The 18,355-nt window shown below is 44.4% G+C and overlaps 1 protein-coding gene across 1 annotated transcript in view; it reads left to right on the forward strand.

Moving 5' to 3' along the window:
- LOC143210999 (zwei Ig domain protein zig-8) overlaps positions 1-18,355 on the forward strand; it is a 53,865-nt gene that overhangs the window by 1,739 nt on the left and 33,771 nt on the right. The gene's annotated exons all lie outside the window — the stretch shown is intronic.

Genomic DNA, 18,355 nt, shown 5'->3' on the forward strand with positions numbered 1-18,355 from the left:
CACCTGAAATATCGTAACAGGAACAATTATAAAATCTGCGAATATCACTCTGTGCTTTCCCATCGGAAATGGTGACAACGCAAATTGATTTTCCTTGCGTGAAACACAATCCCAGTGTCGTCGCGTATGCATAATGCTGACAGCGAACGTATTAATCAATTGCTGTTTAATTTGGTGGTTTCAGGGGTTGTTGTACGAAATTTGTTCGCACAACCAAATCGTTCAACGAAGCTCGTGCTAACGACAGGACATTAATCAACGAAATAAGGCCGGAGCTGCAGTCATAGTATTATAAAAACGGAATCAGGGTGATGAAAGACGAGTGGAATTTCGCGCAGTCTGGGTCTTGATTGAAAAATGTAATTGAGCTGGGTGATTGAGCAGATTTGATGTGTTTATAACAAAAACAAGTTGGTGCAACTTCAAACAAGAGGTAGATCAAAATAATTCAGGAACGTAGCACTTTCAACTTCTTAGGACTATTAAAGAAAGAATGAAAGAATCCCAATGGCGACTGAAGACTTTGATGAATGTAAACATGTAGAGAGCTCAAAAGAATTGAACGATGTCGGTTATCAAGATTATTATAAGAGGAAATGCACGTTAGACTTGGAGAATTCTTATTTTGCATAAAGATCTGCAGTCTAGCTATGATAAGTCATAGTAGTGGAACCGGTGTAGAAGTACAGCGAACGAATTTACGAAAAGAACAATGCGTTTGAGGGAAAGTCCATGGCATTGGTCGCGCGCACAATGGTCGGGTCTGTGGCCGTTGCGCTGCGACGCTGGGTGAACGTCTTGGGTGTTGAACTCGAGGTGTACCGTCAAGCAGAGGGAATGACCGGTTAGGTTCGCAGCCGCGTAATAGTCTGGCCCCGAATCCTTGGTTGATGCGACAGATGGACCTGGTCGGAGTTATTCGATCGAAAACGTAGCAGCTATCGAGCGGCAAAATGGTACAGCTAATGGAATTACCGGCGTCCGTGCGTGCGTGCGACGCGAATTTATCGTATGCATTATTCATAAGTCAGTCGCCTGTGGCCCCTACCTCGGGAATGATACACGGGTGTGTGGGCGGAGGCGATTGATGCAGAGAAAGAGAGAGAGGAAATGGTTTTTCTTTCCGCCGTGAAAATCGACACGGTGGTCGCCCGTTACACGGAGGCATGCTAACCCCTTTGCGAAACGTCTCGCCACGCGGTGTCAATCATTATACTGTACACATTTTACACTACCGACGAGATAACTTGCGACACAATGTCCTTCGTATGCTACCGTGCACGAGAGATCTCGCGATGCAAAATCGTGTTATACCTTGAACGTGACGTCACGCTCTCTAGTTTCAACCCTTAGCACTCGAACGGTGACTTGAGGCGCCGCTAAAAATTGATGTAGCATTGTTCAAAATATTGTTTACATTATTAAATATGTCGGTAAATAGAAATCATATATTGACATCTTCAATTTTTGAAATTTTTCAACAATCTTGAATTTCATCTTCTCGATTTTACTATAAATGCATAAAGATCCGCAATCTACTAATCAATTATTGAACATTTAGGTATTGTATTTGGTATTGTACCAATTTCATATCCATAAAATTTAGAAAATCAAAGGGAATGGAAATATTATAGGTCGGATGAAATGTTTCATTGTCGAGTTCGAATAGCTTTGAGTGCAAAAGTAAGCCATTAACCACATTCAAAATTTTTTACTATATTAGTGCATACAATGAGAAACTCCGCGAGGTTTTTTTCCAGAAAGCAAATGGCGAGGATAGAAAGGAGGGAGGTTGGGAGTATACTGAAACAGTGAATAGAGTAGGTATATGGAAACATAAAGAGACGTAGGGTGTCCTATCCTTTTATCTCCGAGTGTTCAAGTTTCTCTGCGCCATTTTCTCGCGGTCGGAGACATTTCCAGACATTTCGAGACATTTCGTCCGTCGATGCGCAGCGGTTAATAGCAACGTCGTAAACTAATTACCGAGCTCACGCGTTAGAACACCGCGAAAATGAAACGCAGCCGCCCGTCGTCGCCGACGCCGATGCTTGTCGTCGTCGTCGTCGTCGTCGTTGTGGGACGATGCCACGTACACCACGACTTTACACCTCGTTTACGCCATTGTCGTTCTGGGCGAACAACTTTGGCAATTTCGTTCGACACTACACACGCCGGGGGCCGACTTTGTTCGCGGCCCCAAGTTTGCTCCGGTAAATTAAACGCTTGTCTCGGGACCGCGCGGAACTTCCGCCGGACCCGAAGATCGCAGATACTTGTTCACCGACTGGCGAAAACTCGATCGTTTCGGCACGCGTTAATCTATCGGCCGATACCGTTCGCTTCCCGCAAGCGACAACGCGATGGGTTTCAACTAGTGAATGCACGCGGTTTCACTGTGCCGGGTGTTTACGATCTTCTGGTACAGTTAGAAAAGGATGGCTCTATAGAAAGAAGTAAATCCAGGACAAACGGCACAATTTGTTCAACTAAGACTTCGTCCTCAGGAAATGTTTGTCTTGAGCTCGTGGAGGAACGCAGGTTCATTCTGAGGGGTGTTTATGGTCTTCTGGTGAAGTTAGAAAGGGGATGACTTAACTGGAAGAAGAAAATCCAGAACGTACAATGAAGTTTGTTTGAATGAGACTTCGTCTTCGAGAAATGTTTGTCTTGAGCTCGTGAATGAACGCAGGTTCATTCTGAGGGGTGTTTATGGTCTTCTGGTGAAGTTAGAAAGGGGATGATTTCACTGGGAGAAGCAAATCCAGAACGTACAATGAAGTTTGTTTGAATGAGTCTTCGTCTTCGAGAAATGTGTTCATCTTGAACTTGTAAATGAACCTAGGTTCATTCTGAGGGGTGTTTATGGCGTTCTGGTGAAGTTAGAAAGGGGATGACTTAACTGGAAGAAGCAAATCCAGAACGTACAATGAAATTTCTTTTAATGAGACACCGTTCTCAAGAAGAATAAGAAATTGTTTAGGACATTATACATAAAAACGGAATAAGAAGAAGATTCCTTTCACACTGATTAAAAAATTCCTTCTGGCAAGAATTAAATAAAAATGTTAACACTCTTGGTTATCGTACGCAGTTTTTTATACTTTCAGTAGAATCGGCAGATTATGGTCAGACCTTTCTCCATACATTATTGGCGGCTTTCTATAATTAGAAGAGATTAATGTACATATTAATTAATGTACATTGCGTTGTAATAAATCTCATAATAAAAAATAATAAATTAAGGTAGCACCAGTAACACCGTAGAACCTCAGTCGCGCAAGAATCAATTGACAGTCAGGCATCGTCCCTGAAGATTTAATGAGTAATCTTCGCGGAAACCCGAGCACGTGGGGCGCAGTATAACTACCGCCAGGTAATCAGAAATGATCAAACGATCCCAATGAATTTTAATGTAATTGAGGCAGAGAGCCATGAACATTTCGCGCGAATTCCAAGGAGCCTCGATGAAGCGGGAAAACTCCGAAGTTATTTGTAACGCGTCGGCTTTTAATGTGTCCAAAATGGTGGAAATTAAGCCGCTCACATCGTCGAGGTATGAACGACTCCTCCGAGACTACCAAGTTTTCTCGAATGTACTCGAGTTTGCATTCTCCGCTTCTCCCGTTCCACAATCTCGGACGAGTCCTAAGTTCCGGAGTACTATCGTCGCGTCGTCGCTCTGTCTTCCCAGCGTGGAACCGATTTTTCTAATCGGTCGCTAAAAGGGTGATTACCGTGGTGCGTTTATTCAAAGGATACGCGGTCGAACGTTGAAAGTAATGACCTCTATCGCGGCTGCCACCGGAACGACGACCCACTGACACAATTCGCCGGCGGTCTTGTTATTTTTATCGGCGAAAATTACTCGCGGGCTGATCGCGTCGACTTTTCCAGTTCATTTATCCTGCCGCTCTATGGAGGACGGATTGACACAACGCGCGGCGATTAGGCTGACTGTATCGATTACTGCGGTATTGTACTTATTTGAATATGATTTCTAATTTATCATGAAGTAATAACATGTGTATAAGCATTTTATGGAAGAATGTGTTCTGAATACAAAAAGATTGGTGGTCTTCAAAAATATTTAAAAATAAAATCGATGACATTTTGTACGTATTACTCCGGACGAAAAAGAGCTACGTACCAATTACTGCGGATTGCGTACGGAAAGAAAAACATACATTCTCATTGAATTGTACAAATTTATTCAGGGCAAAATAGTTATGTTTACGTATTTTAATGTCATTGGGGAAAAACTACCGCCGTAAATTGTACAGCCCGCAGTAATAGGTACATTTACTCTAAGCCGGTCCCACGTTGCCATTAAATTCGAGACCCGTCGGATACGGGTCAAACGGCCGACCCGACTTACAATTAATTACGAAATATTATTTCACCGGGGGCTCGCGTGTTAATTACGGCCGCTTGTCTCATTTACATTCGCGGCCGGCCGAGCTCGGCCCGCGAACCTGCCAGCGATACCCGACGGACGTCATCGGGGTCACTTCGTTGAATCGTAGACACCCCGCGATATTATGTTGCCACGACGACACAACGGTAAAGTTTATGCTAATGGCCGTTGTAAAATCCGTCGCGTTTTATGCATGCCGTTACATCCGCGCGCGCCACGCTAACCGATTCGAAACATTGCCGGTGGACACCCGAGGGGAAACGCGATAGTATCGGGCCCAGTTTCGGACCATTTTTAAACCGCGAAGAACTTGCGTTTTATTAACATCGTATTTTCTAGGTGTTATTAATAGCTTGAGCTGCTTGTAAAGTTTATTTCTATGAGAATATACATGAACGTTTTGGAAATATAAGGGAGAAAATATTAGCATAGTATCAATGTACATCTTTCTAAGTACGTATGAAGAATTGTTCGATCAATCTGAACATTTTTGAAATGGAGAAACAAAATATTATTATATGCAAATCTTTTGGATGTTTCAGCAATTATAGTAGAAGCGTCTGTTTAAAGTTGTGAGTGGAATGTGTGCAGAATAAAATAAAAAATTGTGTCTAGCGTTCTTAAAAAGAATTTAAGTTCTCGTAACAATATTTTTTCGTTCCTCGTCTATTTCATGATGAAGATCGCAACCATTGGAAGAGCATCGCAGTGGACCAATAATAATTTCCGCGAACGCTGGTCGATCAAGACCTATTCAATGTCGAGCCACACTACACACATTAACATGTTCCTCGCATAAATGAGGCTCCTCCGCGCGCGCTCGTACATGTTAATATTCCCCCAGTAAATATCTTGGCGATGAACGTCATAATTTATGACAGAAGTTCTTTACCTACAGATATCAGATAAATCCGTGAATTGGTCGTCGGCGTTCAATTTCCCCAGTGTCCGGAGAATAGGCCGGTGTCTTCTTTCAATTCGGATGGAAATTTTATTCGGCGCGATTCTCAAATTTCCCGGGCGCTTGGTAGCAATACAGAAGTGCAAATTGGAAGGTTCGGCCAGCAGGTTTCGTTGATAGTTTCGTGTTACCGAAACGATTGAAATTCTGCCAACGACCGGCTGTGGGCGTTTGCGGGATCGTTAATGCCGCGATTATTCATCCTTAATGACCGAGGGAAAATTTAAATATTCGCTCGATACGAGGATTCGCCACTTTTTCCGGTTCCGGCCACTCACGCGCCACCATTTTCTGGACGATAAGGTTAACCCTTCGCTCACTAAAAAAGTTCCGTTCGAAAATTTCAACAGCCCGGACATTCCATCTGTCCCGCAAGATCGTACAACAGAAGAAAATTCAAACGTTACGTTTCTTGCGCCACGTACACATACAGTGACTCCCATTAATATTCGGACGCACTAAAAAAATCGATAACTTTGTTGATATTGGACTATGCGATTTGAACTTTTATGGGAAGCTAGAGCAATTAGTTTACTACAGGATGTAAAAAGAAATTTTTTCCAAAATTGCATTTGATAGGAATTGTAGAGAAAATACTAAAAGTTTTACATTTTACAACTTTTTTATGCGAGCCTATATTGAAATTTTAAGAAATACGTTTTGTAGATCTGTGTGAATTATATGCACTGTGAAAGTTTCATAGAAATCGGTTGATGCGGGAAAAAACGACAGGCATTGAAAGATGTAAGAATCCTTAGATTTATTGCAGTTAGACGCCGAGAATCGTGAAAATCTGCAATTTTTACCATCTTTAAACGTTTGTCGCTCATTGCAACGTCGACCGATTTTTACGAAATTTCCAGAATACGTTTCATTCGTACAGATCTACAAAACGTGTTTTCTAAATTTTGCATACAAGCCCACATAAAAAAGTTGAAAAATACAACTTTTACTATTTTCTCTGCAACTCCGACAATTCAGTTTTTTTTCAAAAAATTTTGTCACGTTGTGTAGCAAACCAACTGTTCTGACTTCTCCAAAAATTTCAAGGCGTATATTCCAATATTAAAAAGGTTATGGTGTTTTTAAGAGTGTCCGAATATTAGTGGGAGTCACTGTACATTCGGTTGATTCGTACAATGACTGTACGACTGTGAATTTTATGCATTTATAACAAAAATGGGCACACATAATTTAAAGCAGTTGACATGTTAAAAATGTTTAAGGACGCCAATGGATTTGTTTCAGCTTAGTGGCTCCTTTTTATTTGACTCATGTGTTCTGAAATCAATGCGAACATTTTTTCGGAAACCGAAATTACTTCCGAACAACCTAATACACAGGGTGCTTCAACTGAAGGAGGCCACCTATATATAAATATAACAAAGAATAACTTTTCCCGATCAAAAAATAACGATGACCTTGAGAAAACTGCAAAAGAAATTGTTCTTCTATAATATTCTTCCTTCGATAACATTTAAATTATGCCATAAATATGTTTTGTGCCATTAGAAATAAAAGAGTGGTGGCCTCCTTGAGCTCAGACCCACTGTGTAAATCTTCCGGTGCTGAAAAGGTTAATGAAAATCAATATAATATTAATTTCGAAGAATCATTTGTTAGTGTCTCAGAACGGGTTTAACGATGTGAAAATTCTTTCTTTCGTTGTGGCGATTTTTAGAGTCGCTTCGGAGTCGTTATTCAAGTGCCAAGGGTTGAAGCCGACTAATGTTGTTTGCGTGAGAACCGAGTTTCGTAGAGGGTGACCTCCTCGGTGTTTCTTTCTCCCCGTGAGCCACTACCATCCCCGAGCGAACGCGGAACTTTTGGGAATCTTATCTTATTGCCTCGCTTCGTCGCCGCTGAGTTTCGTAGGTTTCGGCGCACGCTATCGAACTCGGCCGACGGAGGCGGAACCAGCGTGATTCCTTTATCTGGATGATAAATTGGACTATCCCTTTTCCGTCGCTCGGATTCCCAGGATAGGAGAGGACGATCGCGGCTTTCCTCTCCCATCAGATCGAACTGTTATAATTCCCTCCGTTATGTAGTTACACAGTTTGCTCAACGTAGTACAGGATTGTAAAGCAAATGCGATTAAATGCCTAGTCTTTGCAGGCACGTGTTAACTAGAAGAGGATTAATCGGTAGACGATGCGTTGCTGGTTCCGATGCACAGCGCACCCGTGTTTGCTTGCCCCGCATCTATGTTAATAAATGGCTGCACGGGTAACGTAACTTCAAGTAGAGTTTGCAACTTCGGTTGCTACGAAAATGCTCGAACCGTCCAAACTCGTAAAAAAGCTCGACTTGGAATAGAAGACCTCTTGCAAAAACAGTGCAAGCCTATCTTTTTTGCTAAAATTGTACTTGTTCGAGTTCTGTGCGATTGTGTACAGGGCGTGACCGATGCGGTGGAACTAACATAAAAGACGAAGTCCACCAAAAGTATCGAGTTTGGAAATTCAAATTGAAGCCGTATAAAACCGTGTAATGTATCGCAGCCGTAAATCTGCCACCCCATGAAATATCGAAATAGTAGGGTCGGTCCGGGCCGTTCCTTGTTTGACCTCGCCGTTCCGAAAGACCCACTTCTTTCTGTAATCGCGGCGATGCGGTCGCGAGTCCTGACAACTACAGAGGCAATGGTAAAAGTGCGCATTCTTCGCCAGCGTAATTCCCGTTCAAAATAACGGTCCGCTCGTTTCGCCGGGGGCTCCGTGCGCGCATTGTCCACGGAGAAGGTAAATCTACGGTGAGGAATGATTTTCATTCGTCCGCTTGAGCGTGGAGCTAAGAGGGAAAAAAAGGTCATTACGGGGATTAGCGAAATGGAAACGGGCCGGAGCTTCGTTTCACTTTCCCGACTGGTCGGGACAAAAACTTCGAAACCCGTTACTACCGGTATCATCCCCCGTGCCGAATTGTATTATTTCGTCTTCCCCTTTCCCCTCGGGGCTGCTGGTTTGCAGTTTCTTTCGTCGTAGACGACGCTCGCTATCGGACAACAAAATCGACTGTGAGAAAAAGATACGAAGCGGGTAGGAGACACCGCGAAATGGTAATCACCTGAACGGAATAAAACGATCCCGTTCCGGTCGTAACGAGCGCGGTAACTCGCGCGCCGCGCAGCGACTTAATTATGTCGTAAGTCCATTGCGAGAGGAAAGTTCGGGGACGAAAAACGTTCGCCGCGACTCGGCGACTCGGCACCGGGGCGGCGCCGGAAACTTTCTCGTCGCGAGTCCGGCCCCATTATCGTCGTTAATTTCCTACTTGTCGTCGGCTCGTCGGGAAATTTCACGTGTTCGACAGCCGGATCCCTTGCGACTATATTATTTTAAAATAAACTTCTAGATGGCGGCGAGCGCGCCCGCTCCAGCTGCTCCCCGTCGATCCCGGAAAGTTCGCCGGGGCAGAAACTGGGTTTCCCGCAGAATCGCTTTATCCCAGCCCCTGCGCTCGCTCTCTCTCTCTCTCTTTCTTTCTTTCTCTCTCACCGTCTCACCTTCCACTCCTCTCCCGAAACGAAACCCGGAAAGTATGACGAACCTTGAAATAACTTTTCGCAATAATAAAACGCCGCTTCCCTCGACGGGGAGTTTGTCCCGAGTTGCACTCCGTAGCCCCGGGCGCGGCTCGTTATCGGGCCGGATCTCTCCTTTCGGCCCTCCCCCGTCTTACAGCCCGAAGCTAGCGGGACAGGCGAATGAGAATAAAGTGCCCGGTAATTATTTTCACGCCCCGCGAGTTTCCCGAGCTGCCGTTTATCGTTTCGGACCTCCGGGCAACGGCCGGGCTTTCGATACCGACAAGACTGCCCTTCCCGACGCACAGTGCGGACAAACCTGGCATATCTCATTACTCGTTCATATCACGATGTGCTCAAATCAAATAACAATCATTCTTATGCATAAATATTGTTACATCACTCCTTAATTTATTAATTTTATTGTTAAATCTCATTTTTCGTGAATAATTACCATTGCATACACATTAGTAACCAAATTTAGATCATTCTAAAAATTGCCGTCGTAAAAGTAATCGTTAAACATGAGCGTAACTCGATTGCATTTTCGTTCTGTGGAGTTGTACGAGTCTCGAGAAGGTTCTTTAACTGATACTTAACAGACTGATCGAAACATTTTTTGTAATAAAGAGAAAATGAAAGATAATCCGAAAATCGTATCAAGACACTTTTGAAATAATTACGAAGAGAAACGCTATCCTGTGCCGCAAAGAATTTGTTTCCAGATGCCAAACTTTGGGAATTGAAGTGAGTACTGCAGTATTTATGTCTCGTTTCGTACATGGTACGATGTTGGTACACAACACATCGAACATTTAAAAGCTCGCAGCGTGCACAGGCGGCTGGAGATGCAAGCCTATTCGAGGAGGCCTCGGCGCGGCGTCGGAGGCAGCGGAGGCGGCGACGGTGGCGGCAAATCACTTGGAACTCCAGCATCATGACCCGTGCTCGCGTGGTACACCCACGCGGGATCCACGAGGCCTGTTACTTGAAAACCCTCGTCGAGTAGGAAACATTAAGTTCCGGCGTGTTTTAATTACGAGCCTAAGCGCGAGTACCCTCGACCTGTTTAAACGCGGGAGAGAGAGAGAGAGAGGGAGAGTGAGAGAGAGAGAGAGAAAGCGAGCTTGCGCCAGCCTCGTGCCTGCATTTCCGTGTCACGTGACGAGTAACGATAAACTCTCGAAATCATGGCCGTGCCATTATTTCGTGACGTGGCCCACTTGTCCTATAATGGATACGGAAGTGTCGTCGGCGCATTTTCACGGCAGGCACGGGAGGATCGACCTTTGCCGACTGGATTTACGCGAGATGAAGAGCGACAGATGAAAAGAAAAAGAGAGGCTGGAAGGAGAGAGAAGAATAGAGGAGCGGACAGGGTCGGCGACGTGGAAGGGAGTAAATAGGGTTGGACGCGAGGGAAAGAAAGATGGAGGGAGGTTTCGAGCCTTAATTAATTGCTATTATCTCCTGCTACTACCCTCGGCAGCCACTCCTTTTGCTTCCTTTTGACCCCAGCTGCCGTGTCTTCGGCTCTTTGCCTTTCTTTTTCCCGTTGAGCCGAGCAAAGAGGGCCGCGGTGCGGTGCGACGCCGAGCCGGCCAACTCGCTTCGAAGGAACGGAGCAATGAAATCTGATCCATGATCGTTAACGGGTCTAATAGGGCCGATACGGTGCAGCTTATGCGCCGATAAATTGCAAGGACGTGCTGCATCCGCACGGTTTCCTCTATCTCACTCTCTTTCTCTCTCCGACGTATTCGATCCTGCCAGCAGAACCCCAACGATACGGCGATTTATCGTTCGCCAGGATTTTTCACACGACGCATATTAGCCTCCTCGCTGGCTGTGATTACGATCCGAGCCATTCATTACCTCGGCACCCCCATTAGCCCCGTTATTGTCCGCGTATTTTCAATAATGACTCACTCCGATGGAATTCGACGCGGCGCGCCGCCGTGTTCGACGAAATCCCGACCTCGGTGACCGGGTCGATTTTTTTTCCGGGAACTCGGCCGACAGTTATCGAACTGCTATGCCCCGACGAGTATTGCGCGTCGCTTGTTAACAAATCAATCGACGGCGTTCAATTTCCGCCGGCGAGAACGAATAGTCTCCCTTTCTCTCCGCTCCGTCGCGCCGCGCCGCGCCGCTCCCGTAATTCTGTCATTAGTCTGAGCGGAAGAATTGTAACGACGATTCGTTCGAAATGATCGATAGCGCCGTGCCTTTTTAAATTAGCCCCGTGGCCCATCCCGGTTCAGCGCGGCTCGGCCCGGCCCGAACATCACCGACTGACTTGTTTATTCGTTGTCGCTATAATTGCCCCGGCGAGCGGAACTTTCGGCCGGGCAACGAGACAAATATCGCGGCTAGAACGCCGCGCGCCGACACAATTGTTCAGCCAAATAAATTACAAAAGCCGGGTGGCTCGTTGTTATTCAAATGTTCCAGTTGATTTTTCGCTTTTCACCCCTGCGAAACCGGCGGATTTAATTTACCTTTCCTGCGAACTATTCGGGCTTTTATTATTGTGTAAATGTAATCCGAAAACGGTCTCGCGCCTGCGATCGTGCGAATTCGGCGCTTTATGTCGCTGCTTTTTGCCCGTCGCGTCTCACACTTTGTTTGGCAGAGTTTTGTAAATACTACTAAGTTACTTTTTAAAAACGTATAACTTTTTCAAAATTCGAACCAAAAGCTTGAGCTTCTTGGAGACGTTAGAAGGATTAGTTTGCTAGCTAATGTGTGAGTAATTCTTTTTGTAAATTGTTATCGGTCGCAATTGCGAAGGAAAAAGTAAAGATCGCGATTTAAAAATCTTTTTCGTTATTCGATAAAATACGGCACAGAATGATGATGATGAGGAGATCGCGAAGAACTTGAAGCGTTCATGCTAACTGAAATGTGTATTTCAATCTCATTGATGTCGGCAGCTTAGCGGGCTATTTTTCAAGTGACACAAATTGCATAGATATCAATTTGCGGACGTTGTCTTTCTGATAAAACGTCACTAAATTCTTCGACCCGGACCGCTGTGCCGCAATTCTCCGACGGTTCGCAAAATTGAAATGAGGTTAGCGTTTATCTGAAATTTCTAGGGTGCGCGCCGGCAAGCTTTCGTTCTGCGGGACAGTCGTTTAGTGGGACCGTAGCTCGTTGACTTTCATTGAATGCATAACCGTTCTAGAGATGCGAGCGGCCCAGTTATGATAACTGCGACTAACGCTATCCCGGGAACACGCATCCGCCATCGTCTTCGCTTTTTCTCCGCGGAGATGCTTTTCTCTGTGCGTGTATGCCCCGGACGTAATTAGCATAAATCGCTAGCGAGGAAGGAAACCTTTCCTGATCTCCTACGGCGTAGAACCGTAGCTCCCGCGGCACGTATCTCAACCCCACGGGTTTAGAAAAATTGCCGGAACATCGCCCCGAAGACGTGCGAACTGGCAATTTAATGGGGTGGAATTGTTTCACTTGGATTTAATAGGTGCTTTCAGAACGCTATTTTGCAAATAATTTCATTCCGAGGGGATCGTGGCGGCACTTTATTATGTTGCAGCGTAGTCGAGCTTTCTTGCGTTTTCTAAACCCCGTGTACTCCACGAGTAAAAATTATTATTTAATGTCTACCTTCTTTGCACATTTTTTCTTCTCTTTCTCGAACGCAGTACCGGTGGATTGTTGAGATTTTTCTGATTAAAACGAGTCCAAACACGGCGTAAATCGGACAAGTTGCAGTCTAAATGTAAATAACGAAATTATACAGGGTGTCCCAAAAATGTTGTACTTCCTTGAAACGGATGGTTCCTGAGGTCATTCGAAGCAATTTTTCCTATACGAAAATGTTGCTTCGAAAGAGCTCGGGAATTGCTTCTTTTAAGGAAGTACAACATTTTTGGAACACCCTGTAGAGAAATGATGAAGTCCGACTTGCGTCGTGTTTGGACTCATTTTACTCGGAAGAACTCCAACAATGCATTCGTAGTACATTCGGAAATGTGAGACAGAAATTACTGAATCTAACGGACTGCGTCAATCAAGCTTTCGCTCGAATTTGGCTTCCGGATGGCAAACTTTAAAAATTTAGGTGATGATCACCGTATAGCGTTTCTTCGACCTACGAAATCCAGGCAGAATTTGTGCGAACCCATTATCGCGGGACTAACGAGCGCGGTCGGACGGGCTCGATCGTATCGTGGCCTCGTTTAAAAATTGAAACAAGCGAGCGGAAGTTATCGCGGCGGCGCGTATATCAATATTCCCGACGTTTTGCTCGCGTCTTGTTCCCATCCACAAATCATCCGTGGGTCGGCGGCGCGGCGGAGCTTGAAAGTTATGCGGGCAGGCCACGTACGCGTACGCGCCGGCTATTTATTTCCCGCAATCTGCGGGTCGACGCGAAAAAATACCGCATAGCTTCGTCCAGCTCGGAGACAAATCTCTGACGCGGTCACGCGACCGCCCCCGCGTGATTAAATTACATTGCCTATTTGAAAGATAAGGAGCCGCTTTATCGAACTTATTTATCGAGCCTCGGCATGGGGGGCTTTAGCTGTTCGAGACTCGAGTCTCGATTCTGCTTTCCCGCACTCCGCTGCGCCCGTTTAATTCTCTGATTTACGTTAAATACGCACGTGAGCCCCGGATAGTTAACTGCACCTCTGAAAAGAACAGCTTGTATTCATTTCTCTTTATCTTTCTCTTTCTCACCCCGCGGGCCGCGCGATTAGCTCCGCGAATTCCTTTATTACTCGGATTAATTCGCTACTTCCTCGGAAAATTTCTCGCCGCCAAGTCGAACAGACCTTATCCGAGCTCGCGCAATTGTGGAGAGGGAACAGAGGGTGGGGAGAGAGAGAGATTAATCGACCTCCGACTTTTTCTTCGCGACCCTTTAACAATGTACTTTCGGCCGGTTTCATTCAGCTCCGCGTCATGTACTTCGCGTGTAACGCCATGGATCAGATTTTACGTCGACTGCAAATGAGCTCTGCATGCTGAGCTCATTGCTATCGCTCGATCTTCCGCGAAATGGTAATACACTGCTACAGATAGCGGCAGTCGTCGGATCTAGCGGCGCCCGTGGGCACGAACGTTGTCAATGAATTGTTACGTTCTATTCGACGCGCTTCCGGCCATTGTTCGTTTCTATGAAAATGTTTTATCAGAGGCAACGCGTGCCCCTGAACAATGTGGCTGTAAGATAAAGTATTTGCCAAGTGTTCAAGTGAAAATTAACATTCTTTTTACGAAGTAATCAGAATAATTCAATCGTGAAAATATTCTGATATCTTAATCTTCTCGCACGTTTGGTTAAACACGTCTGCTCGTTTAATAACGTTCCACGTAATCAGATGAAGTCGTGTCGGGCGGATATGTTGATTCAAACCTACTTGGTTGAAACCTAACCGTACTTACTTCAAACCTGAATTATTGCTATTCACTTTTTGCATGTACTTCGCTGGCGCAACTGTGGAGACATTCGCAATATGCTGTTTAATAGTGATAAAAGAAATGCTGTTTTCGCTTACGTTAGAATAAGGCTAACAGGTAAAGTTGCTGATAGTATCAGAAAATTCTGGCAATGTGCTAATGGTTAAAATGGATTCAGATCGAAGGAGCAGCTTTGTGTATTCAAATTTCTATTCAATGATAAATGTTAAAAAAATGGAAGAGTGCCGAAGTCCCAGACCAATTGTTCTAGAAATGGTAGAGTAACATTAACCCTTTACGAATTGACACGATGGGCGGAGGAGGGTTAACGACGCGGCCGGATACGTGTTAAACAAGTACATGAGATTACTGGTTAGAGAGGATCCGAGCACTTAACAGTGTCCAGAAACAGGGAACGTGTGGGTATTCACCCGAGGATCGCACGAGGGTTAACTCAATTTAGCATTACCCGGAAGACCCAAGGTGCGAGTGCTCGAAATAAGATCATAACTCTCAGGTAAATGATCTTTCAACGCTCGACCAGAGGTCGTTCTCCCGGAGGTCCGGAGTGATCTAAATATTCAGATCACCAACCGAAGCCGGAAACTTCTCTCCACTCCGATCTCTCTCTCTCTCTCTCTCTCTCTCACTCACTCCCTCACTCGCTCTCTAGTCCTCCGCAGGGTCTTTCTGTTTAGAAATTGCGGCGAGATACATAGGGGTAGGAACGGTGGCACAGCCGGAGTCCCTTAAATACCTTAATCTGAAACGCCAATGCGATTCGCGTGCAAATCCCCTGGGCCAAGGTGCGGCAATAACGTCGTCGGATCGGGGATTCCACTTGAAAGTAATTTCGACCTCTGACACGCGCTACTGGGGAGCTAGACACCGCGAAGATTATTCCAGGAGCGCCGTCGAAGGCTGGGAAAGAATGTGTCTGCGGCTGGCTGAATTAATTATCGCAGCTGCTGATCGTTCTTTTAACTGCTCGCGAAAATAACGAGCTTGTTCCGGGACTGTACGAAGACTCAACGCTTTGCTGATCGGCAATTTCGCCTGTGCAGTGGGTAACTGTTCTTCATTTGAATGCAAGATCAAATCCTTCTATTTTGACAATTTTATCCTAAACTAGCGTAACTAAGAATACCTATAAGACTCTTAAAAATACCTACGTGAACCATACGAACAATCGAATAACACTTTAATGTCCTCTTCGTACATCCAGAGTCAATATTATTAGGTGTGCAAATAAGTTCTTTCCTCATTTTATCAAATTCAAGATTACAAAGATTACAAGATTAAATGTAATAAATACATTTTATGTAATAAAATATTGTCTGGTGTAACTCGCAATCTTTCTGCCAATTCTTCTTGCGTCTGGGTCGGATTTTCGTTGACCAATTCCTCTAACTCACCGTCATCGAACTTTCTCGATGCACCTGAGTGTGATCGTCGTATTTCAAATTATTTCCGGCTTTAAATCTTGGGTACTACTTTTTGCATCTTCTGTAAGATACAGCGTTCTCTCCCGATGCTGCACAGGCGATTTCAGTAGCTTCAACAGCTGATTTCCTAAGCTGGAATGCAAAGATTCAGCAGTGCCGCAAATGATGCTTCTCGCACGCCATATTTCTTGAAATTCTTGCATAGGACTGGAAACTCTTAGGGCGCACATCACGATTCTTCTTAAAATTAAAAGAACGCTCTTTCAGATGGTACCAAAATCGGGAAGTAATTCGAAGTTATGATCGTAGAAAGAAAGGGGAAGGAACTTATTTGCACATCTAATACTTACTTATTGATATAAGAGCAAAAATTAATACTGCATCACATCGGTTCAGTTATGTGTTAAAGTAGATACCGAGGGTCAAATGTTTATTTCCTACTCCAGTCCTCTTAGACCCAAGGACATCGGTAATAAAACACCCAAAAGCCATGTGCTATTGAAAAGCAGATAAAGCTAAGGGCCTTCAGCCCAATAGACCTGGGCTTTCTTTCTTTTCGGTTGCAGTCGGCAGAGACACCCTCTCTGCAGTCGTTTAGTTAGTCGCTTTTAAGAAGGCAGAGAGAACAGTTCTGCAAGAGTAAATTTCACAGACGTGTTTTTCATTCAAAACCAGATCCTGCTTCCCACAAAAACCAATATTACTCTTGATCAAAATTATTTATTTATTTGTAGTTTATTTAAACATGGTCGCATTCACTGCGAGGTTATTAGCGACCGCACGACTTAGAACTCGCTGTCGCGGTGGCAGCAGAAGTTTAAACAGCAGACGCAAGACACAAGAACGGAACACGGTGGGCGGTTAACCACCACACGGGACTCGTTTACTCGTCGGTGTACTCTCAGGCAAGATACGCCCGAATCTGAGACGGAATCGCACGAAGTTAATTCAGCAAACTTAAGATTCGCGTAAATAGATCCCCGTTTCCGTCGATTGGAAGCATGTTCTCGAATCAGTAGTATAACTCTACGACAAGTCAGACGTTCGGAATAGTTGCTGGTTCAATAAACAGATATGCAGATATGCTGTTTCATTGCCTATATTCATTGTCTATAGTTCATTGTCTATATTTATTCGTGGTTTAGAGGGTGTCCCAAAATTCCTTCAACAGCCGGAAATGGGAGGTTCGTAAGATCATTTGAAGCAACATTTTCCTTTGCAAAAATGTTATCCGCGGCTTCGTTTAGGAGTTATTAACGAAAAACACGGACCAATCAGAGCGCGACCTAGACGCAAAAATGTTGCTTCAAATGATCTCAGGAACCTCCCATTTCCGGCTGTTGAAGGAATTTTGGGATACCCTGTATTTATGCATAAAATGTTTGTATTGTACGTAACTTATTTTTTAAACATTTATAACAAGAATGTTGACTAGCTCAGAGAGACTGTCTTTCGCGAAACACGAAATCCCATATGGTGATTGGTTTACTTCTAGTCTATCTCTATCGTGTCGCACTTCATGATACTGCCATAACCGCAGCTGTTGCAATATCTATCCGCGCTCCGCGTCGACAGTTCCCCGGGGCGCGGCTTTCTTTTCGCCTAACGACCGGATCCGGCTTCCTGCAAATTTGCAGACTTCCCGCGAAATTGAATGGAATATTCTACGTTCGTTTAAGTAGTCGTCGTTAATGTAATTCCGCATTCGCGGATTTTATTTAGAGATTGGCTACAGATGGAAAAAGGAAAGTCGAGGTGAATGGGTAGACCATTCGCCTGCTAGTTTACTCTTTCGCGAATGCTTATGGTGCACCCGAACAGTACAAACGCAGTTCTTTCAAGGAAAGTTGGTTCTTCGGAATATTCTCTGCTTAAACGAATACATATAATAGAAAAAAATTTGCCGAGTCTCACGAGCTGTTAACTTTCTCAACATCCCACCCTCATTCTACACATAATAATAGAAACAAATACACAGTTTACAAACGAAACAACTTAGTAAGAAAATAATTATTGTATATTCTACGATGTGGTGCGAAATTAATATTGCTGGCGGAAGTATTCTTTGCCGGAGAATTAATAAACACGTCTCGATGAACAGCGAGAATTAAACTGCATCCCCTTGTTTCGTAAAGTAAATACAAAAAAAGTGGTTTCATTGTACAGTACAAAGTGACGGAGACATTATTTACCAAAAAAATTAATAAAAACGTCCGAATGAATGATAAGAGGAAGAACTCTGATTAAAGAGCGTAAGAAACGTCTAATTAAGCTCTCGGTTTCGCGAAGTAATCATAAAAAAAAGTGTTTGCATTGTCAAGCGGATATTGCAAAAAGGTGACAGGTCTGAGCGAGCATTTTCACATAGTTTTTCTCGCCGTTTAGCCCGTCAGTTGCGAAACACAAAACGTGTCGCTGGGATGTTGGAAATTTACAAGTAAGATGTGACACAGATTGGCCGGTTGACTCTATCAAGTCCGTTGTCCGACCAAGCGCTGATAACATCCTTTCCCCCGTGTGATGAATAGAGGAATTTCTTCTTCGTTGGTGTCCTCTCCAGCATCCCA

Source organism: Lasioglossum baleicum, chromosome 7 (assembly GCF_051020765.1).
Source record: "Lasioglossum baleicum chromosome 7, iyLasBale1, whole genome shotgun sequence".
NCBI lineage: Eukaryota > Metazoa > Arthropoda > Insecta > Hymenoptera > Halictidae > Lasioglossum > Lasioglossum baleicum.